The 24,964-nt window shown below is 34.2% G+C and overlaps 1 protein-coding gene and 3 long non-coding RNA genes across 5 annotated transcripts in view; 3 read left to right on the forward strand and 1 right to left on the reverse strand.

Moving 5' to 3' along the window:
- Positions 1-24,964, forward strand: part of LOC147842240 (uncharacterized) — a 1,176,585-nt gene that overhangs the window by 549,724 nt on the left and 601,897 nt on the right. The gene's annotated exons all lie outside the window — the stretch shown is intronic.
- The window catches only part of st6gal2a (ST6 beta-galactosamide alpha-2,6-sialyltranferase 2a), a 117,337-nt gene that overhangs the window by 36,181 nt on the left and 56,192 nt on the right, over positions 1-24,964 (forward strand). The gene's annotated exons all lie outside the window — the stretch shown is intronic.
- On the reverse strand, positions 108-3,368 carry LOC147842241 (uncharacterized). Its single transcript, XR_015499143.1, has 2 exons — positions 1,124-3,368; positions 108-1,063 (listed from the first exon to the last, which is right to left on the reverse strand). It is a non-coding gene; the product is annotated as an uncharacterized LOC147842241 (long non-coding RNA).
- LOC148679654 (uncharacterized) lies at positions 12,744-15,223 on the forward strand. The gene is made up of 2 exons (XR_015944855.1): positions 12,744-13,670; positions 15,120-15,223. It is a non-coding gene; the product is annotated as an uncharacterized LOC148679654 (long non-coding RNA).

The raw sequence follows: 24,964 nt of genomic DNA on the forward strand, positions 1-24,964 counted from the left end.
CCAAATGTCTCCATGTATTCCTATTCAAGTACACTTTGATCCGGAGACTTTTTCTTTTTTTTAGTCCTGGTAGGGAAAACGACTCGTAAATCACACCGAATGAAGTATTTAGAATTGTATTTAATCTTTATTTAGGCAGAAAAGCACTCTCTAAAATTAATAATCTCTTTCAGAGGAGTGTCCTGGCCAAAATGACCGGGTTTACAGGCAAACTACACATTAAGAACACTTAAAACAATTACAAATCGTAGATTCTCACTCTCCATTTGCTGATGGATTGAACTAAAAAGGTAGAAATGCTGATTGTTTTCTGTTAGGGTTGGGTTTAGGGGTAGAGGCATAGCATATTACAGTGGTCGCTCGCTATAACACGGTTTACTTTGCAGTTTCACAGAATTTGCGAATTGAATGTTCGCTAAGCCACACCCAAAAACCGCCACCCAACAATTATGGCTTAGCAACTGTAGCTACACGCAGGGGCGAGTGCATATGGATTGTGCAAATCTGTACCCTAAAAGTTTGGATGGGATGGTGGAATTTTTTTCCCTTTTCAAAACCAAAAAACCAAGAGGAGAAATGCCAGCGTGGATCAAACTGTGTGAGGGGCGCTAAAGGAGCGGAGCTAAATTGGTTTTGTTTTTGATATTCCTTCAGTGATAAACCGACAGCAATAACTCGCACACTTCTTACCCTAAACAGATCTAAACTGTGTTTCCTACAAAAATACAAAGTTGGTTATGTTTCCCAGCTGCCTATTCCTCAATATTGTGAGAAATGCTCCGTTTAAGCCTTCGCTATAGTAACGATAGTCATACTAATACCGAATAGGTCATGAGTTATTGATCTGGAAAATACGAATCTGCGAATCTGTTGCTATATTTACTGAACTTCATATTTCCATCTGTTTCAAGCTACAAATATTTGAAATTACAAATCAACAGAACAAAACCAAGATATGATCACAAACTGAGCACTTACGATTATTATTATTAATTTATAAAGAGCACACAAACATACTGACAGTTATAGGCAACTTACTGTACATTGTTATGGGTCAATGATACTAATATTCGGCACAAATCCATCAGTTTCCCCTTTCTGGCTGTTCTTCCTATGAATGAACTATGTAAAAGCATTGTCCATGCGTTTTTCCTTGCTGGTTAGTAACGCTATATTTCATTGCACAACAATTAATCTATCAGGCTTTTTGGCTTATTTGTTGTTGTCCTGCTGTGCATGAGCTAAGCTGTTGAATAGTTAGCGTATGAGGAGGCTAGGCTAAGCTTCAATTTTGTTTGAATTATTCTCTAATCGGTTGCCTATTATGTGGTGAATATACCTCTGTAATGCATACTGCAGTCCTTTTTTGTCTGGCTTTCTCGGATATCTCACCTGTTCGCCAAAAATGACATTAAATCCCTGGCAAGGTTTGAAACCGGCGCACACACATTGAAAAAGCTGTGCCAGGCATGAAAGCTTGACGGGCGTAGCAACAGTAACTAAGAAGGGCGGGGCTTTGTGAAGGGCCAATTTGACATCCTTTTTTTCATTCAGTGCATTGTGTTCTGCGTCCTGATAGCGCGTTGTGTTCTGCGCCCAGACTGGCTGTTGACCATTGTCAATCAGTCAAGTTTTCTCCCTAAATTGCTAACAAAACGCTTTGCAAAGTCAAAGGAAGGCGCTAACCATTGCACAAAAAATTGGACTTCTGGACACACTAACGCCCCATTCACACGGGGCATTAGCTTCAACGCTTCCCGTTCATTTTGAATGAGTGTCGTCAGGCATGCCGAATTGCATTGTGGATCTGTTGGTGCCGATTCACTGGCGTTGGTACATTCTCAACTTTTCAAGTGCTGATGGAAGCGTCAGCCAATCAGATTGCTGTATGCAAATACACCCTCCCAGACAGTAGCCGATTGCTGACTAATTTCATTGGCTGACGCTGCTATGACAATTGCATCAGCCCCAACTTCAGACACGCGCTCATGCTTTGACGCTGAAGCCCCGTGAGATTGGGGCGTAAAGGAAGGTAGAAGTTACGCGGCTGTAGGGCGCCATTACTGAATAAATAAATGTAGATTAAATGGTTTTGTCTACATGTCTACATGCCCAAATGCTTTGAGTTGTCGCCATGTGATTGGCTGATTAGAAATGCGCTAACGAGCAGTTGTATAAAAAGTGGCAAGTGAGTGTATTTTAAAGCCAATTGGGAGTCTAAACAACATATGACGTTTACATCTTTTGAGCTTTGGTCAGTCCCACTGCTTTGAAATAGGATGAATGTTAGTAAATTATTATTTTTAGTTCACACCAGGTGGTGGCTATAATAACAGCACAATCTGCCCTGCATGTGGAATCATGGGAGTGAGATTTGTCTCCTCCTGGTTGATGGCCGTGGACTTGAGTGTATTTGTGGGAGGCTGTTTGGATGTGATTGCCACTCGTCATGTATGTGAGAATTGGCTTGTGTTCATCAGAACAGTTGGGAGTCTGTGCGTCTCCTCCTCTTTGAAGACCAGACGTCACACTGTGCTCAGGTACGGCGGCTTTCTGGACCTCCACTCGCTCTGTCAAAGTTCATTCATGTTTTCCTGTGAAACAGATGGCGCACGGTATGATGAAAACATTTGTGTGTGTGTGTGTGTGTGTGTGTGTGTGTGTGTGTGGGCCTTGTGATTCTTCCATATTCACCTGAACAATCTTTGCTAGCAGCTAATTGGAACTTTTTTTTTTTTCTTTGCATTATCACTCTCTTAACCGGTATTTGTTGCTTATTTATTAGCAGATTTCAATTACTTTCGTTGGTAATTTGATAACTTGTCAAAGGCAGACATGATTGAAGTGTAGCATTGTTAGTAAATCAGTAGCCTGAAGGCTGAAACTCGAGCAGCTGTTTTAAATATATAGTTGAAATGAGGCATTCGGCATTATGTACCTTATACAAAGATTTGCATCTGAAGCGCCTAAAGCGTTTATGAATATAATCTTTAAGTGATTATTCGAGGATAGATAAAACAGGTAAGCTAAATGTTAAAAAGGAGCAACACGGTTACATAGTTTGTTTATATAAATGTTACTTGTTTAAGGTGCTGTAACATTTAAATGAGACAAATGCGATGTGTGCGACAATTCAAGGATGAGGAAAGAAACAATCTTAAGTTTAAATAATCTTTACTTGGTAATATTTTAGAAACAAAGGATACTACAACGAAATGGAATATTATTTATAAACTATCCTTAAATCTAATGACTAAACTAGGCAACAAAAATACATTTTGATAACGAAAGTCTCTTCAGATGACATCTGATCTAACATAATTAAACTAAAAACTCAAAATTACGCCAGGGGCAAAACACTATAACATAAAATAAAGAAAACCTAATAAACTGTCATCCAGCTCAGTTTAGTATCATACAACAACCATCAAAGCAGTTCCTACTTAAAGCTAATGAAGTTCAACAGATAAACCCGAATTACATCAGAAAAACTGAAGTAATTAATCAGTAAACAAGCATAGAAAAACCAAGCAGAGCACAAAGGTACTATGAGGCAGAGAGTGTACACCACACGCTGATCTGGCAGGCATTTAAATCCTCGGGGCCCATTCAGGGGTTTGTGGAACTGGTGCCTAGGCATGGGCCAGTATACGATTCTGACAGTGTGATAACCTTGTATAAAAATATCACAGTTTCACGGTATTGTGATTACTGCTCTAAAATAAGCTCTTAGGGTAAAAGACAACTTTTTTTTTTCTCTTTGAACAATATTATTTATATTAGAGAAACATTTAAAATATTTTTGAGCAGTAAACATCATTCATTCATTCATTTTCTTGTCGGCTTGGTCCCTTTATTAATCCGGGGTCGCCACAGCGGAATGAACCGCCAACTTATCCAGCAAGTTTTTAACGCAGCGGATGCCCTTCCAGCTGCAACCCATCTCTGGGAAAAGCAGTAAATATGTCTGGCTGAATAATTCAAATGAATCATTGACTTCTGCTGTCTTCATTAGTTTCAAAAACACAAATTTCTTCACAATTTAAAACGGCATCTTTGGATATAATTTCTGTTGGAGATACTGTTGTCCTAAAAAACAAACGCAAATCTTACATATACTATAGGTAGTAGATAGCAGAAAATTTGGCGGTTTTACAACCTTGACTTTTCCAAAACGCGGTATACCTTGAAAACGGTTATCGTCCCATGCCTACTGGTGCCGTCATAATGATGATGGGCAGTAGACTGAACCCATAAACAACCTGAGGGTGGAGTAAAAGCGAAGAGGGGAGGGTGAGAAATAAAATAAACACATAAAATAAGGTGGAATGTAACAATAAAAAACACTGGGAGAAAAACAAAATGGGACCAGTTTATTGTGAATATTGAGTATATTGCCAGTGTGTAAATATCGAAAGTGGTGATATACCAGTATATTGTCACTGTCGCCACAGGCTTGCTTGGTTTGGGGTTTCTGGAGCTGTGTTTTGTTATATTTGCGGATCAGTGTTTTAGTTTTCAGCAGTGACATTTACATTATACTGAACTGAACTAAACTAAACTTCAGCTGAGGCCTTAAGACGAAGAACCTTTTAAGTCCATATTTTCAAATTTTGAGGAATACATTTTTTTTTTCCCCAATTGGTTTGTTAACATCATTATATTAAATATGTTTATTTTACTTTAAGATAGACAATTAAAGCTTCTCAATTCTAAGGAGATAACATTTTTCAATGTCAGTATTAAAAATGTAAGTTATTGTGATTTCATATTTCTCAAATCTGGAGGAATGGTATAGGTCCATATAGTGTGCAATAACAGTATAACTCCAATTTATCAAATCACTTTAAAGATCTGATTGCTTTATTTTAGTTTTAATACAATAATAAAACTTCAGGTTAATAATGAGCATTTATTTCAATTTTATTATTATTATTATTATTTTTATTATTATTCATTCCTTCATTTTCTTATCAGCTTAGTCCATTTATTAATCTGGGGTCGCCACAGTGGAATGAACCGGCAACTTATCCAGCACTTATCTATCACTGGGAAACCCTTACACACTCATTCGCACACATACATACACTATGGACAATTTAGCCTACTCAATTCACCTGTACTACATGTCTTTGTACTGTGGGGGAAACCGGAGCACCCAGAGGAAACTCACGAATACGCAGAAAGAACATGCAAACTCCACACCGAAACGCCAACTGACCCAGCCGAGGCTCGAACCAGCGACCTTCTTGTTGTGAGGCGACAGCACAACCCACTGCGCCACTGTGTCGCCCTATTTTTGTTATTATTATTATTTTTTTTATTTTATTATTATTATTATTATTATTATTATTATTTAAAAACAGAAAATACAGTATGAACAGTGTACAATACATAGACCAAAAAATCCCCAAACTGTTTCTGTATACAAAGTTCACACGTACGATCAATGTCACATGGTTATCTCTCTTTTTTTTTTCTTTTTCTTTTAAACACGGTTGTTTGTGGCACATATCCACTATGAAATCTAAACTGAAGCGTTTCGATTTACTAGAAAATCAGCTTTGTTAAGCTAATGAAAATGTACATTGTAAAGGTGCCATTGAAATAAAGATGGATTGAATAAAAGGTGCATGACTGCAACAAAATAGAAATTTATGGCCTAAGCTGTAGCTGAAGAAGTGACATACTCTTGTTCCTGAGTAACAGTTAAGGAACTTTTCTGCTGTACCATGGCTGGAGAAGGTGCAATGAAACAGTATTAAGCAGAGCTGTTTCCTAGCTAGGGACTATTTTCAACATTGATGCTGCATTAGTCCCTTGATTATTACGCAAGAATAAAAGTAAAGTTCCTAATCATATCACCCTAATGCTAATAAACAGTTTAACTGTAAAGTGACTTGAGTAAATGAGTCTATATTTCCAAAAAAGTGGAGTGTTTCTTTAAGCTGTCAAGATATATGTATATAAATTCTAAACCCTGCGCTTCTGTTTTGCGCAGTTCACTTGGTCTTTTCAGGAGGAACTGTTCTAAACTGCTTTTTTTCCTTAGATCCTAAAGAGTCCCATGAGTAAGACTTTTTTTTTTTTCTTTCTCTGTGCTCTGACAAGATCCAAAGCTGTTTGCTTTCTTTCCTCTGAGATCAGTGCTGTTTTTGTGCGTCAGTTTGAGGAGAGCCCTTATGGAGGACGTGGTATAAAACCAGGCGGGGAGCTTGCCATTTGTGCGTGTTTGTGTGTGCGTGCATGAGTGACAGCCTGTGAGATGGCTGGAATGAGGGCCGAAACAGTCGCCTGCAGGGTGAGTGCAATACCTCGTGTTGAGCGCCAACTTGGCACACAGATACTAGCTCCATTCCAAAACCTAGCTTACTGACTAGGTAGGTAGCATCCTAAAATAACACATCAGAAGCGACTGATCAACAACACTATGTGGATAGGAACTGTAATTATCACAGTGTTCCTCAAATGAAGAGAAGAATGGTTTTCGAGATGTAAATGTACAATAGCAAACCCATGAGTAGACTAGATTCAAGTTGGCACGAAACAGATGTTGCAGTGTGCTCTACCATATAATGATCCAATTGTGCATCCAAATAAAGTAGCTTTTTGAACACGAACATTGTTGGATGGGACTTTGTCCGTTGCAAAATTTAGTGAATTGTTGTGGTTTGCTGTTTGTGGACTTTGAGTGACAGTTTTTTTTTTCTTGTCATCCAAGAATAGATGTCATTGAAAATTGAAGGAGATTTAAAGATGAATGAAATATTCTGTGAGCAGAAGAATGAGACTTTAATAAGAATGTGACTCAAGATTTTTGATAACATAGGGAGTTAATCTTCTGCTGATAGTGACTATCGAATATTTTGACTGGTGTATAATTTATGGTTATTATAATGATGTAATGATGAATGATTTATTATACCTGATATTAATTTAGTTTGGTCTTAATTATTTATTTTTAATCTAGGAAATCTTGTGATGTCCAAATGAACTTGATTGATCATCCGTATGGGTATTCATTTAGAAGTGTGTTAAACATTTCATTTAACAGTCTTATGTAGTTGGTGTTTTTAAAGAAACGTTCATTTAAATTTGAATACATAAAATGAGCATTAGATATTGACAAAAGTAAATGTAACCATAGGAAAAATTTACAACACATCTGAGTTCTACCAAAAAGTATAAGACTAAATTTTTAAGCTTTAACATTGCTCTGAAATTCTTTTATCTTGACTGTGTGTTAAGGCCTGCTCACACTGTGCGAATGTATTTATTTATACATTTTTGTTTTTTTTTTTGTAATAATTTCAGAGCAATGTTGCCGCCTAATAATTTAGCCTTATACTTTTTGGTAGAACTCGGATGTGTTGTTAATTTTTCCTATGGTTACATTTACAAGTAAATGTACAAGTAAATGTAACTATAGGAAAATTTATCAACACATCCGAGTTCTACCAAAAAGTATAAGGCTTAATTGTTAGGCTGTACCATTGCTCTGAAATTCTTTTATCTTGACTGTGTGTTAAAGCCTGCTCACACGGTGCGAATTTATTTATTTATATATATATATATATATATATATATATATATATATATATATATATATATATATATATATATATATATATATATATATATATATATATATATTTGTAATAATCCTGAACAATTGTAGCATGTCAGACTGCACGAACATGGCTCCCATGTCACACTGTTAGATCGCCGCTGTCATTATGTCTGCCTGAAAGACAATTAAGATGCAGCAAAGACAGAAGAAAGTTCCTCTGGAGATAACCGTCATCCATCCGTGACACTTTCACTATCCCGTGTTCTGAAATGATTCCTCACAGCAAACATTAACAATCTTTTGCACAGTTTTGCAGACGGCGTGTCTCAATCATAAAACCAGGAAGAAAAAATAAATAAATGAAAAAAATAACAATTAATTTTCCCTGCTGTCATTTGAATTGTCGCATAGGCAAGGCAAGTTTATTTATGTAGCACATTTCATACACAGTGGCAATTCAAAGTGCTTTACATAAACAGGAATAAAAAAGACAAGTTTAGGACATAAAATGCAGACAATTCAAATTATTAAAAACAGATAACACAAATTAAAATTAGTTAAAAAAGGTTTTAAAAGAATGAAAAAGAAAAAGAAAAACATAATAGTGCGATCTGTCGGACGCAGCACATTGCTCATTCAGTAAAGGCACAGCTAAACAGATGTGTTTTCAGTCTTGATGTGAATGTGCCTAATGTTGGAGCACATCTGATCATTTCTGGAAGCTGATTCCAGCAGTGAGGAGCATAGTGGCTGATGGCAGATTCACCCTGCTTTGACTGAGCTCTTGGAACTTCTAGTTTATATGATCCTAAAGATCTGAGTGATCTGTTAGGTTTGTATTCAGTGAGCATATCTGTAATGTATTGAGGTCCTTGGCCATTTAGTGATTTATAGACCAGTAATAATACTTTAAAATCTATTCTGAATGGAACTGGCAGCCAGTGTAAAGACCTGAGTACAGGTGTGATGTGCTCTGATTTCCTGCTTCTGGTCAGAATTCTGGCTGCAGCATTCTGGATGAGCTGCAACTGTCTGACTGTCTTTTTGGGAAGGCCTAGATTGCATCATCAGATTCTGTGCTCCTACTGGTTCTTGGATTGATGCTCATCTCAGCTGTTGTCATACTGCTGGAAATTGTCTGAAATCTTATGATGATGCCAGAACTTCATCGGAGGGAAAATCTGATTGCAACGGGCACTAAGCAGCTGTCCGTGATTATGTCAAACCAACGATCAAAGACCACTGATTTTAGCCTAGGATTTCAGGTATCTTTTAGAATTTCCCAAATGTGTCTAAAATCTCACTGTGTGAGCAGGGCTGTAGGGCTGCACAATATCGGAAAAATCTAGTATTGCGATATTGAGTTTTTCTGCAATACATATTGTGATTTAAGGGTGCTTTTACACTAGCACTTTTGTTCCACACTCGGGTTTGTTTGACGTCAACGTACGGTACGTTTGGCTAGTGGGAGCGCTGTCTTCTGAACTTGTACATATTCATTTCACTTCTTTGCACTAATTCATCTTGAATTGTTCATATCAACTGCACATACATTTGTAATCATGTTCATAACTATCTTCATACTTAATAATAGCAACATATACATATACATTATTAATAGCAACCTGTACATATATTCATCTTTTGTAAGTCTCTGATCATAGTTAATACAGCCTGTATATATTGTTCATAGTACATCCATCTCTAAATATTACCCATAGATTTTCTGTAATTGTACTTTATAACTTATACCTATGTTCCGCATTCATGGTTAGATCTACTCTGCATTTTGTTGCCTTGTACTTGTACATGTGTATTGACAATAAAGTTGAATCTAAACTAATGTAATCTTTGACGGTTAAAAATACACAGTCATCTATACATTTCTATATATTTTGTGCTTCAGTATCACTAGACCTTTTAAATTCTGTAGCTGATAGCAACAAAACATTTTTGGCTGTCCAAAATAAATGGATAAAAAGCAAACACTGGGGATTATTACAGTTGTACCATTCACGTATCGAACCATGACTCCAAAATCAAGGTACATTCCGAAACCGTAATTTCTGTGTACCTTTGCATCCCATATATTTGTTATCTACAGTAATATATGGTCCAATGCCAGTATATATTATAAATTCCATTAATCTTATATAAATAAGATGCAAAATTATTATTAAATGGCTAAAAAAGCTCATCCTAATAATATTCCAAGTAGTGTTTTAGCCATGATAGGGCGAAGCAGTGGCACAGTAGGTAGTGCTGTCGCCTCACAGCAAGAAGGTTGCTGGGTCGCTGGTTCGAACCTCGGCTCAGTTGGCATTTCTGCAAGTTTGCATGTTCTCCCTGTGTTCGCGTGGGTTTCCTCCAGGTGCTCCGGTTTCCCCCACAGTCCAAAGACATGCTGCAGGTGAATTGGGTAGGCTAAATTGTTCATAGTGTATGAGTGAATGAGGATGACAGGCCCACACAACAGGATGGCTGGAAAGTGTAAAAAAGTCGTTATCATATGGACAAGTCTAAATGGAGGACTTGTTCCAAAGAGCGGACCCCGCAACCATATGGGACTAAGGTCGAAGGAGAAGAGTAGTGTTTTAACCATGATACTGGAATTCAGTAGCAATCGGTATTGAAATTCTAAAAAAAGTGTCTGTTCCCCGCTAACATTTGAGCGACGTTGAGCACATTCTTAAACACTGCTGATTTGCCATTGTGGTAACGTCCTCAACAGAAATGTTTTTGACCACATGAAGGTCATCATTTTGCTGTTTATTGAGTGTAAACAACACAGATACAGGACACTGGATCATTTCAAAGTCATGTCAATCAGCTGGTTTGTCTATAAGCTGACATACTCTACAAGAAATTCGCGGATGAATCGCAACTTCAAAACACTTCAGTGTCCCTGTGTATGTGGTTATACTCTGTAAACAGTAAGTTTGGTAAACTGATGAAGTTCACCACCAATCACATTCATTTCTGTTGAGTGGAATGGCAAATCAGCAGCGTTTAAGAACGTGCTCAACACCGCTCAAATGTTAGCAGGAAATGAATGTTTTTTTAAATTTTAGTATCTATTGGTATCGAATTCCAGTATCATGACAATGCTAGTTCCAAGCCTTTAAACTGTTTATTCATCTCCAAAACCTGTCTATCCTTGGACAACCCATTTCACCAAAACACAATACACTGAAACCAAATCTTCTGAAAACAAACCACTTCATATGATGAACAGGTGTAATTCAGCTGTTTATGCACACAAAATACTGCAAACAAAAGCTCAATGACACTTGCATGACAGTAAACCCTTTGTGTAGAAGCTTAAACAAGCAAGCTTTCTTGACCTCAATGTGGTTTAAAGGACTGTCAATATACTGAGAGACATTTCTCATTTGTTTTTTTATGCTGAATGAAAGGGTTATGAGTTTTGAAAATATGGCAGGATTACCACTGACGTTTGAACAATACCTTTACATTTCCTTTTCTTTGGAGCACTCTTCACGTCATATTCGTAAATGTACATAGGCAGCTTTAATAGTTTTTAAATCCTATTTAGCATGGTCAGATGTCAGCATTTCAGTTTTACTGCCAGTTTTTAAAATAAAGATCTGAAGCAGAAAGGCGAGCCAGGCTAATTTCAATGCGATGATTTAGTCCTGAACTAAAATAGTGCTGAAACCAGAGATCTCTCACTCTCTGACGGACAGAAAGAGGAGGAGAGGAATGGAAGTGGAGTGATTTTACAGCTGTCCATGTGCACTGTTTAAAGCCCCTTTGACTCATCTTCACAGGGGTCCTGTTCTGTCTTGTTTTCCCATGGCCTGTAGGTCTCTCTGGACTTTTAATCTCAGTTTGATGGAATGATTCAGTAACTCACTTCTAGTGCTAGGGGATTTAATCAAAGGCGTTTTTTAGATCACTGTTCTGTGAAAATGATGGCTGTTTGCATGTAGTAAATTCTGCTACATCTAACGCCTGTTTCACACCGCAAGCGTCAGCGGCGCGTGAGCAGAGCGTGAGCAGCGCGTGTGTTTTAGGCGTCCATGTTAACAGATTAGAGCTTTCATACCGCACGCAGCAGCAGCGCGTCAGAGCGAGGCGTGAGCGTCGCCGAAGCAGCAGTGCAGCGATAGTTTCGGCGATGGGTCTATTTTTGACGCGCTGCTCGCGCTCAATTAAAGTGACAGTGCATTGATAATGACCAAAACACTTTGAATGACAGTAAAAACTAGCAATTTTACCCAATAAATGCGTTAATAATGTCAAATGCTTTATATATAGTCAATCAAATGAACTTAAAACGATTAAAAACGGCAACAAACATTTATTTAGGCCCGAACTACAAAACCAAATGTAAAACTATTTTACTATAAGTTTTGCTTAAGTTGCACACTAGTGTTGTAGGAGAGGGGAAATGGAATATTTACGGGATTTGTAGTCCATAGCGAAGTGTATTGTGGGTAGTGTAGTTCGACACGCATGCTGGATGATGTGAGCTCGCTGTGTTCTGTGCAGCTGAGCAGAAAAAGAAAGTTTTAATCGGCTTTGTTTTATGTTCACTCGAATTATTCCTACCGGGAGCTGTTTGCTCTGTGAATCTGACAACACGAAAATAAGTAAAAGAATGGCATGCATTGGTTACGTTTGTCCGTCTCATCATCTGCACGAGCATGAATTAACGAGCTGTTATTCTGCCGCTGGACATCACTGAAGCGGAGAAAGTAATATATAATAAATATATAATATGTATAAATATCATTATAACTAATTAAAATTAAAATAAATATTTCTGTGAGATGATTCAGTAGTTGTTTGATTTATTAGTCACTCTAAATCCATGAAAGCAGCTTCTTCTTCTGTTCATAATGCAATGCTATGGAGGATTTATGGGTATTTAAATTTTCTGCTCTAGAGCGCCCTCTATTTGTGTTTAGCGTCTTTCGTTCACCATATATATATATATATATATATATATATATATATATATATATATATATATATATATATATATATATATATATATATATATATATATATATATAATTATTATTTTTTTTTTTTGGAATCTAAAAGTGTGATTTAATGGACCCTTTAATTTTTGTGGCTTAATCATTATTGGGGTACTCTTTTAAATCTTAAAGTATTAACAACCTCTGACAATGAAATGTATATCGTTTTTATTCAATATAGAAAAAAATGATCAAGATTGAATTTCTGCCATATCGCCCAGCCCTAATTTAAATGCACGGCTGTAATTGTCAAAGGTTGAATAAACAAATGCAAATTGCATCCATTCAGAATTGTGTGGGTATTTGAATCAAGATTGCAATCTTTTAACAATTAATCCTGGAGCTATATTGTGCATATAAACAAATTACACCACCACAGCTTAAGCGTTCCACTCCACGGCATTAAGACGCACGTCGAAAACTATTAATGGTGGTGAGTGGCACTTTTTGCCATCAATTTTTTTTCTTCTCTTTTTATGGTGTTAAATTACGCATGAACATGAATCATGCCTCAATCAAACGTTCTTGAGTGACATTGGGTGCAATTATGAGTCGGCTCTCATGTTCCACTGGGCTTCGGGGAAGAGACGAGCATGTGGTGGGAATTCAATGGCGGTGCGATTTTACTCGTTCTCATCCTTTTATATGTAGGAGATTACTCCAACAAAAGGAAAGGATCTGTACCTTGGCTCAAAGGTGGATTTGACCCCAAAAGTTACCATTCTGTCATCGTATTATTCGTACATAATGAGTAATCCGTAATTACTGACTGACATTGGGAGAGCACAAAAGACGTTTTGGAGATCAGTTAGGCTGTCCTTTTCGATGTGATGAAAGATGTGTGTGGTGATTTTAAAAATGACAGGCTTTAAAAAAACTTTTAAAGGTTACTTGATTTATTAGGTTTGAGTTTTAAGTAAAATATTTTTTATTATTTTTGAATTATGGAAATTTTATTTATTTATTTATTTATTTATTTATTTATTTATTTATTTATTTATTTATTTAGTTAGTTAGTTATTTTTCATTAGGATACCATATTATTGAATTCAATTTGTATGTATTTCTATTGCGCTTACAATGGAGATTGTGTCACCAGCTTAACATAGAAGTTCTCGTAAATTGAAAACAGAAGTCCAGTTTCAGAGTTGAAGTTTAGTTTAGTGTGGTTTAAATTTCACTACTGAAAGTCCATTATCAGGGTTACCCTACACTTTCTACCCTACACTACACATTTTTATATCCCTTATCCTACCCAACCAGTACCTTACTAACTATTAATAAACTGCAAACTTTTGAGTTTTAAAGTCTGTTTTAAGGTGTCAGAATTTTGGTATATTTCAATAAAAAAAAAATCTGTGTAAAAAAATAAATAAATCATAATTTACATTACAAAGACATACCATTAGAAATACAGTAAAAGCCAAAATTTTACAATAAACTATGAATTACATTAATATATTCTAGGGCTGGACTTCTAAAACATTATCTGTATTTATTGAACAAAAACATTTGTCAATGACGATTAAAAATATTTTTAGTATGAAATTTCGGTAAGAGGCACTGTACTGTTATTTAAATGTGTCTGCTAATCAGGCGCCTTGGAAGGCATGCCAATAAGCTTAGGGTTATTTATAATCAAGGCGCACATGGTGTGCAAGCGGCCTTCATGTGACGCGCTCATATTTTCCAGGCGCTCGTAGTTGAAAACATCTCAACTTTCCAGAATGTTGCATGCGCAGCGCGATTAAAACTAACTAATCTGCTTCACACTTTGTATGGAATATTCACATTTCAGGATTAATGGCAGACTGATTACATCAGACAAACTCAGCACACCCAAACACTGCAGTGCTTTTTTTATTATCTTTATAAATATAAACGTGTATCAGAACTTTAGCAATGGTTTGTCCGTTTGTCATCTGGGAAAACGTTGATGGTTGCATAGCTATGAGTGAAGCCAGGGGAGCTCGAGCGCAAAGCGCTTTAGAAAATGGTGAAGAAATCTACATGATTTAGATGTAATTTGTGAACTGATTCGAGTTGGTTATCATCATCATCACCTCAGGTCAGAATACCATGTGTGGAAATGAATGCCGTGACAAGCAGCAGTGAGGAGATTGTAAATTAAAAAGGATGTAAAGATATCGCCAGAATGGCTTTTTGGTTTCTTTTCTTTTGCATCCCAGCCACTTGCTCCCCATCTGAAGGATTGTTAGCATAGAGGTTAATGTAGTCATTCAACTTCACAGTTGGTAATGTTGCAGCATGTATTTGAAAAATGATGGTTGGTTTATTTACTTAAACGCTCGGATTTGAATATCATCATTTGTTTTGTTGACAGAGTTTGAGGTTTACTGTATCATTATTATTGACACCTTGCAGATGTTGGCCTACCATTATCATTTCACACGCTTTGCAAGATTTTATTTATCAACTTTAAGAGTCTCTTTAACACTTTTTATTTTATTATAAGACATGAGAGACAACATGCTTTTGTTATTGTTTTTGTTTTTGACTATTAAAACTATTTGCCTTAGTAATGTTGGTCTATTAAAATAAAGTGGTTAAATAAATTTTAAAAAAATATATTATTCCTAAATAGATTGTAAAAAAAAAAAAAAAAAAAAAAAAAGATAAATAATTATCGATACAGAATTATGGAGGGCAAGGGGGCCCTCATAAGCCCAGACTGCAAGCCGGGGGAATGAAACATGATATTGTGATTTTTATTTATTATAATTTTTTTAATTTATTATTATTTTTTATTATTATTATTATTTTTATTTATTTATTTATTTATTTATTTATTTATTTTTTGCCGTATCTCCTAGCCCTAGCACATTGTACCCTTTGTTACAAAAAATCAAAACCAAAAGCATGTGGTGATGATAAAACCATATGACCCAGTGCTTATAACAAACAACTTCTCCACGGTCGTAGATGCATACTGATATAAAGAAAGGTGTCTTGTCACATTGTAATAATATATATATATATATATATATATATATATATATATATATATATATATATATATATATATATATATATATATATATATATATTTACTGCTACGATATTCACCGTATATATATGGTAAACTTAATATTACAGACTTTTACCCAAGTATTTTGAAAATCATTATTTTTACAGTGTTCAATTGTATTTTGAAGATTCATGAAAGTCATTTGGAACACGACGAGGATGAATAAATGTCTATTTTGGAGAAAACTGCCTGTAATTACATTGAAACCAAGAACTAACATCTAGCTACTCTCTTTTCACTTTTGTGGTATGAAAAAGAAGAACTGCTATATTTTTTTTGGTTGTGCACATGAAAGACACGAGTGGGAGTAAATGATGCCAATTTTCATTTGTGCCTGAACCATTTCTTTAATTTTGGCATTCATTTTAGGATCAATTTTCTTTTCACTGATGTTCTCTTCTGCTTCACTTTTCATCTCCGTCTTTTCCCTTTTTTCCTCTGAACTATTGAATTGCTCAAGTGTTTGGATCATTTTTGGCTCTGATTTGAAGGCGATCACGTTTCTGCCGTCATAAACTGCCGACAGATCAATACAGTGTATGAATTACAGCTCTGTAATGAAAGTGTTGCTATTATAGCGCCACAGCAGACGCCAAGACATCTGCATTGATCCTCTGCATGTTCAGGTCGTTTTCACTGTGATTATTATCAAATTCGGATCATTGAATGTTAGACAGTTTTTGTGTTGTACTATGGGAAACAGATTTTTTTTTACATGTTTAATATCATAAATGGTACAAATTAGTTAAACTGAATATTATTATTATTATTATTATTATTATTGTCAACATCACTAGGACTTTTTGTCAGAGTCAAATTACATGTAATTGCAAGGCTGGTAATTTTATATGTAGAGAATATAAAAAAAAAATACTGAATTGGAATTGTAAATTGATCATTACTTGATAAACTTAAAACTGAAATATATTTATCATCTATGACAAACTGTCCACTTATCAAATTGCATTCATTAAGTACACGTGACTTGGAGTTTTATTATTTTTTTTATATTTTTTGAAAATTTAATTTAATTTCTAATTTATTTAATTTAATTTCATATTATTGTTGCATTCATTGAGTAAGCTTGACATGATGTTGTTATTTTAATGTTTTTATTTAATTTTAATTTAATTTAATTTAGTATATTAATTTAAATATTTTTATGATTATTTTTATTTTAATTTAGTGATCTTTATCTTGTTATTTTTAAATTGAATTAATTTATTTAATCTTGTATTTTAATTTAATTTAATTGCATTTAGTTTTATTTAAATTTAATTAAATTTAATTTTTTTTAATATTTCAATATAATTTAATAAATTTTTTTATTAGATTTTTTTTAAAATTTGATTTATTTTAACAAACTTTTATTTTATTTTGCTTTTATTTTATTTAGATTTTTATTTATACATGGACAATTGACTCATGTTTTTCTTTTTTTTTTTTTGAATCTATACATTTCTTATCTTACTCATAATCTTACTCTTACATTAGTGCTTTCATGGATAATTTATTTCTATAAATAAATCATTTCAGCATGTGCCAGACCACTTACTGTGCACCTGGCAACTGTGCATGTCAGATGTAATTGCTAAGTCGTATGATGCAACATCTGGTTTTTACTGCATTTCAGTTATTTGATGTTGTTAACTCATATTTATATGGACAGACGGGCTTCTGTGGACCCCTTTTGACCCTGATTTAGCAAGCTTTTAAACATAAAGCTATAAATATTTGAAACCCATACGGAAAATAATGGGATTTCTTTTTAAATGTTTTAGATGGAGTGCACAGTTTAGATTGAGGGGGAAAAAGGAAGCAGGTGGCAGAAGTTATTTTCCTTAATATACTTAATAATCCAAATAGATTCCTCTTTCTGTTCTTGAATCATGTGTTTATGACCAACCTAAAATGTGGTTGTGTTTCAAAAATATGTTGCAGCTGAGTATCACAAGATGGTAGTCAGCTTCTTTTTTTTTTACTATAGTCACCAGTTCACCTTTTCCCCTTGTTGCTGTTTTTGTTTGTGAACATTTGTGTGTTTGTCTGTGTGTGTGAGAGCTTGCTTTCATATCTGTTACTATCAGATAAGGTTGATGAAGTCATATGTTGCCTTTGAAAACATACATGGTGGGTTTGAGATGTACAAACAAACAATAATCGAACAGGAGTGTGTTTCAGGAATACATTTTGTAAACTTGTTTTATAAAGTCTTTTAAAATGTAAATCAATGTGACGCTGTACTACTCTGAATGCTTGCTGCTTTTGAAACATTTCCACAAAGTCTAAGTACTGTAGATCAGATGCACCCGAACCCATGATGAAGCATTTCTTTTCTACCACAGAACCTAATTATTTCCCTGTTATGCATTGCGTGTGTGTGTGTGTGCTTGTGTGCGTGCAGAAATGCCTGTAAATAAGCATGCCATCTCATAAAAGTGGTGCTGTCCAAATAAGATCCATTACATAGTAAATACGCAAGGCATCTCGTGAAAGAGCGCCGACCAAATGAGATCCATTACGTTTCATCTGGATGCTCCTTTCTCAAGGTCGACATCCTTTTACAACAAAGCATCCAGGTATATTGTTGTTATATAATCCGATCGCTCGTGTTCTCATACCTTCAGAGAGTGCTTTCTAATTACCTTATAAAAGCAAATAGGATGTTTACGCCCCTGGCTGGCCGAATCCTCCATCTCTGAAGCGTCCTGCGATTCGAATTAGCCACTTAAATGGATGCTTCGCAATCCTGTGACAAAATGGATGAAGAGCAATATCCTGCTGAACGTCCTCCGGCACGCAGCCTGTAAGCATACGTATAAAGAAATGACTCTTTATCTCACTTAAAGCACTTGACAGGGCCTAAATTAAAGGTGCTTAGCATTTGCAAAAGCCTGCCAACAACTCCGGAATTTATCTCCCTTTCAGAGTGGATATTATTCCGTTAGATTACCGTAGATTATTCCGTTAAACGTTTGGAGAGGCTTCAGACTGAAGCTTATGAATAATGGATGTGTGGGAAACGGGGCTTGTTGCTAAGGGAGGTGTGAATTCAACCATAACTTTTACAAGCTGGCCTTTTCCCATCATTTCAAATGAATGCTTTCAAACCACGCATTCAAGTCTGCCGTTTTCCCATTTCCCTCGTCCACTTATGCTTGCATTATGCGTGCAGCAACTGTTTGTGTGTGCTCACGTCTAGAGCTTCAGCTATTAACTCTTTTAATTGTCCCTTAAGGTGTCGAATTGCTGTTTGCTTGCAAAATAAGAAAATATGAATCATTTTCTTTAATCAGACTTTTATTTGTGAGTAATCTGTTAAAAATAAATCCATTAAATGACCACTAAAGTGTCTTTAGCCAGAGTTTGAACAGGGATTTAGATTAGGGGATCTCAGCCTTTTTCACTGCGGGGCCCACTTCTTTCTCCGATCATATTTTAAAGGTCCACTTTTCTGACATTTTCTCTAAAATGTTTGTATGAAATGCTTATTTAAACCTTTATTTACTAACAAATAATATATTATAGTACAACAAATACATTACATTACAATACATTTTACATTTGTTGTGCCTTTTATGATATTTTTATTAGCATGATTTTTTTAAAATTATTATTTTTCTATAATTTTTTATTTCATTTTTTATTTTATTTTATGAATTTATTTATTTATTTATTTAACTTTAATATTTTATTCATACTATTTTATTTTATTTTATATTTTATTTAATATTAATATTTTCTTTCTTTCTTTTATTCTATTTGTTGTTATTTTATTAATTAATTTTTTATTAAATTTTTTAAATGTATTATTATATTCTACTTTATATATTTTTTCATTTATTTTATTTTATATATTTTTTTATTTTTATATATTTTTTATTTTTATATATTTTTATTTTAAATATATTATATTTTATTTTATTCTTATTTTTTATTATATATATATATATATATATATATATATATATATATATATATATATATATATATATATATATATATATATATATATATTTTTTTTTTTTTTTTTCTTTCAGTCATTCATTCATTCTTTTTTAAAACGCACCGATTCAGAGAGAACCACAGATCAACAGGGAGATTGCAAAAGACCAGCCACTGCTTTAAACTGGGCTGACTGAATATCTACTATAAAATATCTTCTATTCAAAAATATATAGACAAATGTAAAATACAGAAACACCTAAAATCTGTTGAAGTGTGTTGATCTGATGACGGTTGAGTTTACAGCTGGATATCGCTGACAGAAACAGTGAACAGCTTCGCCAGATGTCTGTTTATTTTACATTCTGTGGCAGAACCACCATCGAGCCTCTCTAGATCCTCCTGTATGGGGCGGTGTTTGTTTAAAACACTCACAGGACATTATTTGAAGTAGTTCACAGAAAAAAAAAAACACAAAGAAATGCTTTAACTATACGCGTAGTTTGTGTATGAGCTGGTTGCAGTTGATCATGAGGCTGTTTTTGCATCGAAATAATGAAGTTGTTTGAAGTAATCAATCAGAGAACAGGAGAAAGTGCATTACTTCGATCATTTTAATTAGCATATTATAATGAGATCCAAAAATTATAGTATAATATTAAGAGTTAATTTTAAGCTATATTGCGGCCCAAATATTTATACACAATGCGTAAACTGGTAAAAGTAAACACAGCTTCAGCTAAGCTGCATCATTTTAACCCAAATATCCCATATATATGCTTTAAATGTAAACAAGGGAATTGTGGGACTTTATTTCATTGTATGTGGGAGTGTACTTAAGTCAGTTGGTTGTTGGTCTTGATTTCAGCTTTTTTTTTTATATTTCATATTTGTCCATTGAACTTTAATGTGACCAAACATGAGAGATTGCTGTCAAAACTGTCCTGGTGTATCTCTGTGCATAAATAGGATGACACCTTGCATTGCCTTAGAAAAGGTAAACTGTTTTTTGAAAAGCTAATTTATATATTTTGGTCTATTTGGAAAATATTCTATGACTGAAAATCTAGATGGTGACTCTTTAGTTGATCTGATTGACATTGAAAGTATATATATGTAGATTAGACAAAATTGTTATTGCTGTATCATTTAATATTAGTATTATTATTTAATAATTTTTCTGCTAAAGTGTATAAAGTTATACTTGTAGTAAGTTATTTATGTTTTTTTTTTGTCATTTTGTATATGACAATGTTTAAAAAAGTAAACACGGGTTAAGACGGCAAACACAAAAGTAATAGTAAGATACTTAATTGATTTCTAAATTACAAACAATGCTGTTCATTGTATAATTTACAAAAATCTGTGAAAAAAACAATTCGCACAAGGAACAGTAGTCAGCACAAATGTTGTTGCATGCTACAAATATTTCAAATGAGCATTCAATTCAAAGTCTTGTTGTTTCACTCATGTTTTTGGATATTCAGGGTTGCTGGATCCGCTTGTTCGCTCTGTCAAGACTGAAGTTTTTTCTGCGAGTTGCTGTTTTGTGAAAAGAGCTGCTGTCATGCGCTCACTCGCTCCATTAAATGGCACAAGCAATCTGTCAAAACACCTGACACAACAACCCACACGAAACTCTACTTTGAAGCATTTTATGCAAAACACTTTGGCTTGGAGAACTTTAACCAGTGACAGTGACTGTTGTACTACTGTTGGTAATAGGTTTGAACTGTTTTCAATAATATGTTTGGTTTATGTATGCATTACTTAATTGAAACTTAATTGATTGAGTTATTTTTAGTATTATACAAAACATTTCTCCTATCTGTGAATATTCCCATATTCTCATATTTGTGCATCCCTATTTTTATTTTAGCCCTGGATATTGAGACAAATTTCAGTATTCGTTTTGATTTTGATTCTCATGCTGTTAGTTCTCAGATCAATTCTAAATTTACCTCCTAATGAGAGGCTTCTAATCTATTAAACAGTATCTACTTGTTTTATGTTGGAATGATAACTTGCATTACACAGTGAAGAGCAGATTATATAATAAAATATAATTAATATGTTGCATAGTTCAGTGCTCTTCTCTGTATAACCATCAGACTGTTCACTCAATGGCTTTTCTGAGGTAAATGCAGCATTATATGGCATTGTTTACTAGCTGTTTCATTGACGTCTCTTCACGGCTGAAACACTTAATTAGCTTGAGACATGATGTATTTCAGTACATTTGTAAGTGGTGTTTCTTTAAACATACATTTTTGGTGTGCATTTGTTGTTATTTTTATGGTTTAAATGAAGACAACGAGATGATTTATTCACATCCTGCTTGACTTGAGGTGGACAGAAAGGTCTATCCTGCTGAAATAAAGAGCAAAAACTGTCACACTGAAAGAAACAAAGCCAAAAACATTTAATGTTTAGTCTTTTTCTTCACATTTACTTGGGCTGCACGATAAGTCAACATGAAATTAATATCATAAATTAGCAAAATCATGTCAGGGAGTTTTTTGAATTAAAGTGATCTTCAAACAGTGCATCTTCACCTACCCTTAATTGTACTTTGTACAAAATGGTTGGTTGGTTGGTTGGTTTTCCCTGCGCCAAAGGAGAAACAAAATGCTTCTGTTCACCGCTAGGACATTTTTAGGTAAATATCCATCTTATATTTGTAATTTTTTTATCATATTATACTTGTGGTTATAATACACAAAATTCTTATAAATTACAGTTAACTGTTCCTAGAGTGTGTACGGAGTTTGATAAGACAGTGTATTCCTCCTTTGTCCCTACATTATGGAATGAAATGCAGAGTGTTATTAAGGCTGGACGATTAATTGAAAAGTAGTCAAAGTCATCATTCATAATTTATAATCGATCTAATTTTTCCAGGTCATTTTTTTTTAATTACTTTCCGCTTCTATTAAGACTGATTTATACTTCAAATGCATGAGTATGGTCCAGCTCAGCATTCGCTAGCTTGTATACCTGCGCATTTAAAAAAATAAATAAATAAAATTTAACTACACGTCGCACGTTTGGCCTACATTGATGATAATTGGAATCTGTGCCAGAGATGCCTTGAGACAGCATATTTTCTATATGATGTTCAATAAATAATCATAGTGCATTATGTTTCCTTCAATTATTTTAAAATAAAGTATTGCACCCTTCATTCAAAAATCTCTCACTTGTAATATGTGAACATGTTTACTGTACAAAAGCTATCAGTCAACTATGAGGCCAAAAAAAAAACGTTCATTAATCGTGATCGAGGTAAAATTGTCACCTTAGAATTGTATGGTTCTATCTGACATTTTTGTCAAAATGGAGTTATTAACATATTCTTATTAAATGATCATTTAATTACATTATGGGATATTTTTTTATACGTTGTTTACATTTTAAGACTTTTTTTTTTTAAAACAAATGTTACACACATACTGTTTGCTATTGGAATGCAAAAACTTTGAAGCTCAATATCTCAAAATCATTCAGAACGCAGATAAAACCTTGTAATTCCAAGTTGACAACATGTTCAATTAATCAATATTTTGATTTTAGGCCAAATCGTCCAACCCTAAGTTTTTTTTTTTTTTTCTCTAAATATATATATATTTTTAAATCTTTTAAAGTCTTTCCCTGAAGAATCATATAAAGGTTTTGGGTAAATTTTAATATTTAATATTTTATGCACGACTAGTTTTGTATCTGATACGTTTTATGCTGGCATTTTGACCAGGATCCCCTGGTAGAAGAGATGCATATCTCAATGGGAAATTCCTGGTAAAATAAAGGATAAATAAAATAAGTCTAACAAAACAAGAGTATTTACCTTCCACACTGGTTATTTTGCTTGTTTTAAGCAAAAACACACTTTAATGACTTTAATATATGTACAACACTTTTTTGTGTGTGCCTGTGAAGTTTTAGGTTAAAATACCCATCAGCTTTTTTTATATCCTGTTGAAAATCTAAATATTATGGGCAAAGGGAACTGAATAATTGTTTGTGCTTGTATCTTTAAATGCAAATGAGCTGGTTCTCCCTGCCCACTCTTGACTCCAATCATTTAGTTAGGCCTGTCACGATTTTTCTTGTACGATATATATTGCACCAAAATTTTGCAATAAACAATATTATTGTCATTTTATTGACCTCTTTATGCCACTGATTATAATGCCAGAATGACAATATAAAATCATCATAATGCAAGAACACTCTACCAAAGAGCACCTTCTTAAGAATTTTTTATTTAATCAAAGTCATTTTAACAATTTAATAACAAGGCATTAGAATTAGACTGTGATGACGCATATCCTAAATAAGTAAATAAATAATAATAAATGTTAACAAAAAAGGTGCAAGGTCAAAAGTAAAAGAGGCTGCGATTTATATGCTACCAGATTTGTTTTCAGTTGTCAGAAAACTACATGAAATATATACCATAGTAATTTAAAGTAAATACTACAGTGTTTTTTTAATCATGCTGACATTGAAACCTCCAATAGAGATAAAGATGTTGCACAATCAGCAAAAATGTTTCCAGAATGGGTTGTTGTGTTTGGACAATCTATTTTGCATCGCCAAAAATGATTGAGATCATGACCATGCCTTGTGCGATAAGTCGATATATTGATTATTGTGACGGCCTACATTTTATTTCACTTAAAGGTCCTAAATTTCAGCCTTTTCAAAATATGTACAATTATTTTTACGTGTGTCTGTGAAGTTTCAGGTAAATATATGAATCAGCTCGTTTTTTTTTTTATATCCTGTTGAAAATGTAAATATTTGAGTCAAACAGAACTGAATAATTATTTGCGCCTGTATCTTTAAATACAAATGAGCTGGCTCTCCCTGCACACTCTTGAATCCAATCATTTGATTCCAGAAATCCTTAATGTATCATCAGGAATCATGGGTATTCATTTTGTTCTGCCTGTATATGGTATTTTTGACTCCAAGACCAACACTACATTGTGATGGTCCATTTGAGTATTAGTAGACTGTCTGCTTATAGTCTAATGAGAATCAGTTGGCATGTACATGCAATGTAACTTAATTCAATGAACGGACCATTAAAATAAAGTGTGATGCAAATAGCTGTTGAGTTGCTTATTATAACTGATTTAACCACTGATTTGTTTCCCCGTCTTTAGTTGTGAGTCAAAAGAAACTCTGATTAACGCCATTTTGTTCTTTTAATTTATTTATATAAATATTTTTCGCCATCATCTCTTGTCCTTTCATCTGCATGTCTCTGTTCTGTCTCGGGGACGTGGTCCAGATGGTGCCTTTTATTTTTGGTTGCTGGTGAAGTACGTGTTGGTTTATTTAAACCGTTTTTCCAGCTGGGTGAAGGCAGCGCATTTGTACAGC

Source organism: Danio rerio, chromosome 9 (genome assembly GCF_052040795.2).
Source record: "Danio rerio strain M-AB ecotype USA chromosome 9, GRCz13ab, whole genome shotgun sequence".
NCBI lineage: Eukaryota > Metazoa > Chordata > Actinopteri > Cypriniformes > Danionidae > Danio > Danio rerio.